The following is an 8,100-nucleotide window of genomic DNA, read 5'->3' as shown; positions in this document are numbered from 1 at the left end:
TCACAATCTGTTTATAGTTTTAGGGACATCTAACAACCACACAGCACCAGCAAACACATCCAGGCAATATCAATAGCTGAAGAAATCCTGCAACCAACCGGAATTTTGCACCAAACTCCAATTGCCATGTCATTACACTACTGACCCTTGCTGATGGCATCTTACACACGGACATGACACTAAGGGTCTGACTGGGACAGAGACTGTTTTCTTATTACTTGCTATTTTTTTTACTTGACTCTTATTATTGGTGTTATTGTTCTTCTTTAAAGTGCTGCATTGTTGAGGAAGCTAGCACACAAGTATTTCACTGCACCTTTTACACCTTCTGTAAATTGCGCATTTGACAAAAACAATCTCATTTGTCTTGCTGTAATGTAAAGCGAGAGCTATAGATAGTCCAACGCTTGACACTGAATTAACATAAAATCATCCAGGACAACTGTGAAGACAACCTGTCTGTCTTGAGCTAGCTATGCAAATAGCTCCTCTCAGATTCCACCTGTCCTGCAATCTCACTACAATCAGTCTTGTTCATCTCATTGCAATCAGTTTTGTGTGTCTGTAGACACCCAGAGATGATGTGGCAAATTGTATTCACTTGTTGATGGATAAATCAGTCACAAGGTCGGCCTGCATGCATTATATTGATTGTATGCATTTTATCTGTGCGTAATTACAGATGCAGTTTTATTGATGTGACGTGTTTCAAAGATTGTTTGCAGTACATGCGTATAAAAACGAATTTAACTCAACATCAGTTTAAATGCATTTTAAGCAAGCTGTGTCCCCCATTGCTCATCGCTGCTGGAGTCATCATCTCTGCTGACCTTCATTCCATCTCCGACAACCACTGGTGTTTTTAATGTTAAACTACCAGACGTGTGTGTGTGTGTGTGTGTGAACCTGATGTAGCCCTACCGTCTCGCCCTCTATATCCTAGTTTGTGTTTTTGTTTATTGTGTGTGTAAAAACATCCGAGCCACTGTATGATGTCATGAAAAATGAAGCATGTTCAGACTATTAAGGGATAGGCGTCCCGTCAACAGGGATGTTGTAAATCATGCAGCGCCGTGTGTCACTATCGCAGATTTTAGAGACACAACAAATGTCGGTACATATAAGTGTCTTATATCGGCTGAAAGCTTAAATTCCTGTTAATATAACACCACTGTCTAATTTACAGTAGCTATTACTGCGAAAAAAAATGCCATGCTTTTGTTTGAGGAGAGCTCCTAACAACAAAACACTTTTTTCACTGCGATAGGTTTGATACATTCAACTCTGAAGGTGAAATGTGTGCTTACATTCTGAAATCTTGCTCTGATTTATCATCCAAAGGGTCCCAGAGATAACATGAAGCGTCGTTTTGTTAACATCTTTTTACATATCCTAAAAGGGTCCATATAGCATGCACACTCGATTTTGTATTTCCACTCTTTCAATTTGCGAAGAAAGGAATCTGTGAAAAATCTAACCCTAAACGTTGTTTCAACCCATCAAATTACGTTCGTATTTATTGCTCAGAGATCCTAGAATGTAACCAGACTTCACTATATCATTAGGAGTGTAGTATAGCCTATAGGACACCAAACATGATTAGAGAGCGACGCCTTCATGGCGCGCCGATGACGCGGGTGGTCTTCACTTGATTGACTGTAACATTGTCAAATAAGCACCAATCGGGGTCAAAAAAAGCTAGCTAGATAGCCAATGAGCTGGGCTTTACGGGAGTATTCTAACATTGTGCAACAGCAAGCCTTTTCGTTTTGGAAAAAATGGAAAGAATATGGAGAGTTACGAAGTTATGAAGACTGGATGTTTTGCAAATGTTGAACTTACAATATGGCTAATAATATTGGAGAAGCTAAATCAATGTCCAGATTGGACGATATTATTGCAGAAAATGTTAAATGAGTCCTTCACAATTTGCCCAAATGTACCTGGGTGACTTCACACTAAATGTCATGTAGCTTGCTCGTACTTCAAGTTATCAGTCCAAAACTTTTCACATACACTGTTGCCTCTTGTGGACACCATCGTAATTGGAACCAGAGTGATGACTAGATCTGGGACCTTTCTGTTGCATTTCAAAGATGGTGGTAGAGGAAAAAAATACTTTTGTTTTATTTTCTTCTACCAGATCTATTGTGTTATTCTCCTACATTCAATTTACATTTCCACAAACTTCAAAGTGTTTCCTTTCAAATGGTACCAAGAATATGCATATCCTTGCTTCAGGGCCTGAGCTACAGGCAGTTAGATTTGCGTATGTAATTTTAGGCTAAAATTTAAAAAAAGGGGGCGATCCCTAAAGTTTTAAACAGTCTACAAATGGCTAAAAACCCTTAGCAACTATGATGGAAATGGGAGGAGGATGGGTTAGGAGGTTAAGGGTGTAGGAAAGGAGGAGGAGGAGAGGCTGGGTGTGTACTGTCGGAACCGTATGGGACGAGGAGTGGTTGGAAGGCTGGGGGTGACTTTGCTCTGTCAAGCCATTGACCTAGATTCAGCAAATCAGTAGTAAGACTGCTAAGATATCAAATGCAGTATTTTAGCCGTGTAGTGCAGTATGATATTAACCACAAGGCAGACATTTTTCCTAATTCAGGGAAAAAATCCTAACTTAAGATCTGCACACGTAGCTTGTGTGCTAGTTTTGGTATAAATCTGCAATTGACCTCAATGCATGATTTATACAAAAGTCTGAAAGAAGAGCACGGATCTCAAGTCAGGATTTTGGTCTCAGTGTTTAGCTCGTCAAGCACACATGATGTGCCAACAGAGCGTGTCCTCATATGCAGATGTTTGCTTTCTTTAGGTCAGAAAATGTTACATTCTTATCCGTGATCCATTTTTCACAATAGAAGGTGTGTAGGCCTGTGTAAATGTATACATTCTGTGCATTTTCAACTAAACTCTTCTAATGTCTCCCTTAACCTGTAAGATGTAAAAAGAGCCCAAGAGGAACACCTATGTGAGAATGCTGTTCATTGACTACAGTTCAGCATTCAATGATATTGTTCCCTCCAAGCTTGACACCAAGCTCAGAGCCCTGGGTCTAGACACTGCTGTGAGGACTGGTAATAACACCTCCACACTGACTCTTAACACAGGGCCCCCCCCAGGGGTGTGTCCTTAGCTATACTCCCTGTTCACCCACGACTGTGTGGCTTTGCACGACACCAGCTCCATCATCAAGTTTGCTGACGACACCACGGTTGTAGGCCTGATAACCAACAACGACGAATCAGCCAATAGGAACGAAGTAAGTGAACTGGCAATGTGGTGCCAGGACAACAACCTATCCCTCAACTTCAGCAAAACAAAGGAGTTGATTGTGTGTAGCATGAATGTGTGTGTGGATGTGTGTCACCTCATGCTTCAATACTGTATGCCCAACGGTAAGGGAGTGAACAGCTCATCGCTAGCGTGTGTGGGGTCCTTGATGACGCTGCGGACCTTCCTCAGGCACGGTTTCAAGTAGATGTCCCTGATTGGTGGGAGAATGGTCCAAGTGATGTACTGGGCCATCTTCACCACCAGCTGGAGGGCCTTGCGGTCGTGGACGGAGCAATTTCCATACCAGGCCATTATGCAACCGGTCAGGACGTAGTATTTGGATAAGACCCAGTGTGGAATACCACATTTCTTCAGCCGACCTTATCAAATAGAGACACTGTTGCGCCCTCTTGACAAGAGTGGTAATGTTGTTGGTCCATGTCAAGTCCTTAGTAATGTGGACACCGAGGAACTTAAAACTGCTGACTCTACTGCAGTCCCGTTGATGTGAATCGGGGCATGTTCCCGCCTCTGCTTCCTGAAGTCAACAATCAACTCCTGTTGCCAGTTCACTTACCTCCTCCCAAGTCACGGCTGACTTGTTTGATTCAATCCTATTCCCTTTGGCCCTCAGAACAGACTCAATTTGTCGCCGCATGGACTCTGCAGGGCGTCAAGTGTTCCCGCAGGGATGCAGGCCCATGTTGACTTCATTACTTAGCAAGGTTGTGTTAAGTTGGCTGGATGTCCTTGGTGGTGGACCATTCTTGATACACATGGAAACTGTTGAGAGTGAGAAACCCAATAGCAGTGTACCCCATTCAAAGGCACTTAAGTATATTGTCTTGCCCATTGGCACACATACACAATCCATGTCTCAATTGTCTAAAGACTTAATTCCTTATTTAACTTATCTCCTCCCCTTCATCTACACTGATTTTGAAGTGGATTTAACAATAAGGGATCATAGCTTTCACCTGGGTTCACCTGATCAGTCTATGTGTACTCGGTGTATAACAAGAGGAAAACTGCTGATGCACAGCTAAGTTTCGAAATTGCACGTTATGTGTCGTACTATTCTAACTCAACAGTAAGTTGACTTGTTTTATTGAATCTTTACCTAAATTGTAGTAACAACCTGTTTAATTCTGATATTGTCCCCATAGCTTTAAATCTCAAGTATTTTTCATTTTTTGCTTGACTGCACTGAGCCAGGAGATCCAGGCAAGAAGCAACTCCCCAGGGAATTGTCAAAGTTTTCAGTCTCAATTTGCCTCATTTGCCTCATACCTCATGAAATGACTTCCATGATATTGACAAAATGAAGCCTGGTTTGTTCTAATGTAACTTTAATATGGTAGCTAAGCCTAAGAGCTCCTATCTAGCTATGGTTCGGCTAAACGTCAGCATTCAGCTACTGCCAGCGTTTGTGGATGCAGCAATTATTTGTCTAGCTAGCTAATGTTACCTAGCTGTGTAGCCTACATTAAAATATTAATGACAGTGTTTATGTCTCTATTTTAGTTTGGTCAGGGCGTGAGTTGGGGTGGGCATTCTATGTGTTCTATGTTTTTGTATTTCTGTGTTTGGCCTGGTATGGTTCCCAATCAGAGGCAGCTGTTTATCGTTGTCTCTGAGAACCATACGCAGCCTGTTTTCCCACTATGATTTGTGGGTAGTTGTTTTCTGTCTCTGTGTCTGCACCAGACAGATCTGTTTCGTTTACGTTCGTTCTCTTGTTATTTTGTTTTTGTGTTCAGTTCAAATAAATATTAACATGGACATGTACCACGCAGCATATTGGTCCGATCTATCCTACTCCTCGTCAGAAGAGGAAGAAAACCGTTACAGTATGGTAATGTTACTGTACTTTTATATTTGTAAAAGAGGGCTAAACATTCATTATTGATATGCTAACATTACTTGATCACTATACATATTGAGAAATATATTTCACTGGATGTATAAATGTAAAGCATCTTTTTGGCATTTCCACTCAGTACCAAATTTGTGACTAGTTTCAGGAAACTAGGTGTATGTCACGCGTCACTACTTCACAAAAGAGCCATTTGAACGTAAACTTTTATTTTCTCCTCAAAATGCATTTTTTTTTGGCAGAAATGCCTTCTGGAACATGAGAACTTTCATGTGCCTTAAAAACAAACGTGTATGCCATCGGTAAATACCAATAAAATTGTTAAATTACGAGCCTAGTTTGTTTAACCACAGAAAAAGCGTGCAAACTTCCTGCTATGCATGATTGGCTGAGAAAATGAGTGGGCTGGACATGCCGAGAGATGAGTTCGGATTGGTCTGCCATGTAGCATGCTTCTGTTTATTTGAGCTGGTCAGTATGCGTAGTGGGAGGAGATGGAGCTAAATGGATTTTAGCTGACATTCTGCAAATTTTCTCATTGAAGCATTTGACCTCCAAACAGTTTTTTGTTTCGAAAAGTAGAATCTGTATCAGAATCAACTGTGTTTTGTAGACTTTAACCTTCAAGTTTTTAAAAATGGTGTTGTTTAAAGCCTGCAAGGGTGAATTGAGTTATTGCACTATGTATTGTTAGCAAATTGAATGTGTACGGACGAGAAAATAAACCATTTACTTGTCTGCACATGCTCGTGGTTTGGTTGCATTATTCAATATTGTAATATGTTTTAGAAGAAAAGTTGCCCAGATTGTTAAATAATTAGTGGCTACTGTGATATTTGTGGTCAATAGTCTACCACAGTCATAATACCCATAAAACCTAGCGGCCAAACACAGAAATATTTCCAATCATTTTTCCACATTTAATTTGATCCATTGTGGATTTTATAAACACTTCAAATAAGGGCTGTGTTTTGTTTAGGCTTGCTCTGGCGTGACGTTTTAATAACTGTTTAAATCTCTCTCGGACAACTGATAACTGATACATCTTCTCGAGTCAACAGTGTGCATACTTTACTGCAGGAAAACATAGATATTTTTGCTGTTAAATGCAAAAGACACATTTCAGTTGAATGCATTCAGTTGTACAACTGACTAGTTATCCCCTCTTCCCTTGTTACCCTCTGGACAGCATATCATTGGTATATCTAGTAGGCAAGGTTATGTAACCTTATTTAGTCCTACCTGCTATGGTGGGTTTTAAATTAACTGTTTTTTAGGTATGATTACTGTCAGTATTGATGCCAAATTGCAAATCTTATTTGCACCTTCTCTTTTCCAGAACCAATGTTTGTGCCTGACTTATCACCTCTCAACTAGGTCAACTGTTTCAACCTGGAACACTATTCTCCTGCTTTGGTCTGGTTCAGTAATTGCAGGAGTGTGTAAAGGGTTTTGTCCCAGCCCTGCTTTACCTGACTTAAATAATCAACATACTGAATCACGGCGATAGGCTATGATTTGTAATCAGGTATGGGGCTGAGCTGGAACAAAAGCTTATTCACACTCCTGCCATTAAGATCTGGAGCTGTCCACCCATTTAAGTCATTATTCTGAACTATGGGTACAACTCCTGCTCCACTCTTAAGTTGAAGTTGAACTTATTGACTGATGCCAAGGTAAGAAGGGAGCAGCTGCGAACCAGAGGTCTGCAGTCAAGGCAGCACTGGTCCACACCTGCCCGATCTGTCGGTGAGTAGTTTGGTTGGTACTGTATGTACCTTTAGGTTCCTCTCCATGTGAAGGCTATTGTACTGGCCTGGGTTGTACAGTCAGTGTTTTATAAATGTAGTAGTTTGTTGGATCATATTGTGTCAACTTTAAATTTAATCTAAGCCACAGATGAACGTTCTCAATTTTGTTCTTGACCTTAATAGATGCAGATCCAAAGATTTGCAAGGAACACTTTGAATGCAAGCATCCCAAGTTTCCAATGATCCCAGTACTGGTTGATGTGCAGGCCTAAGTGACCACACACACTCATATGAACCTACAGCTGGGGTAAGATTCTTCCATCATTCACACACAGTAGACATAGTGTAAACCACCAGGGTTGTCAATAAAATGCTGTCCTCAAATTGTATTGTCTATGGACTCAATTTGAGGAAATGCTGTGATCACTCATCGCCTTTAATGTTGTGATTCACAGATATACGATGACCACGATTTGAATGCTGCAACTGTGACGGAATAATGTCGAGGGACACGGGCTGAGACCTCGAGTATGACTGGACATGGGCCAGGTTTTTGTGACAATGACCTAAAAGGGGTGCAGAAGCAAACCAGCTCCCCATTTTAAGTTTATTCCATGGGAAACCTTTTCTCTAGCTACCCCTTATTCCACACTATGCCTTTAATGCACCATGGTCCCTCAATTTTTTAAACTTTGGAACTCTCCATCTTATCTCGAATAAACATGCCCTACCTTCAACCCTTTTCACTATGCTGCTCCCTTCACTTGTTCTTCTGATTTGATAACAAAGTGTAAAAGTGTTGTATAAAATATTATATATATATTCTTTTTATAATACTCCCCCCCCCCCCCCCCCCCCCCCCCTCATTCTGGGGTTCAAACTGAATGCAGTGGTACATGTGCTGCTCACAATTGACAGTAGCAACATGGACCTTGACAAGAAGGGTGTTGATATAGCTACGTTTAGGCACGGCTTCTTTGTTTTGAGTCTATTAAGTGTGTTTCTCATTCTGATGGAGTTGATCTAGTATTTTATATTAAACCTACCTTAAGCATCCAGCTTTTCTATTTATAACTCACCCACCAAAATCCCAATATGCTGTTTTACATGTTGTGTTATTTGTGCTAGTCTAATTCCTAGAATGGAAAATCTGAAGAATCTGTGCGCTCTAGGATAGTAATAATAGTTCCT

Source organism: Oncorhynchus kisutch, linkage group LG5 (genome assembly GCF_002021735.2).
Source record: "Oncorhynchus kisutch isolate 150728-3 linkage group LG5, Okis_V2, whole genome shotgun sequence".
Lineage (NCBI taxonomy): Eukaryota > Metazoa > Chordata > Actinopteri > Salmoniformes > Salmonidae > Oncorhynchus > Oncorhynchus kisutch.
Note: the sequence above shows the minus strand (reverse complement) of the source record.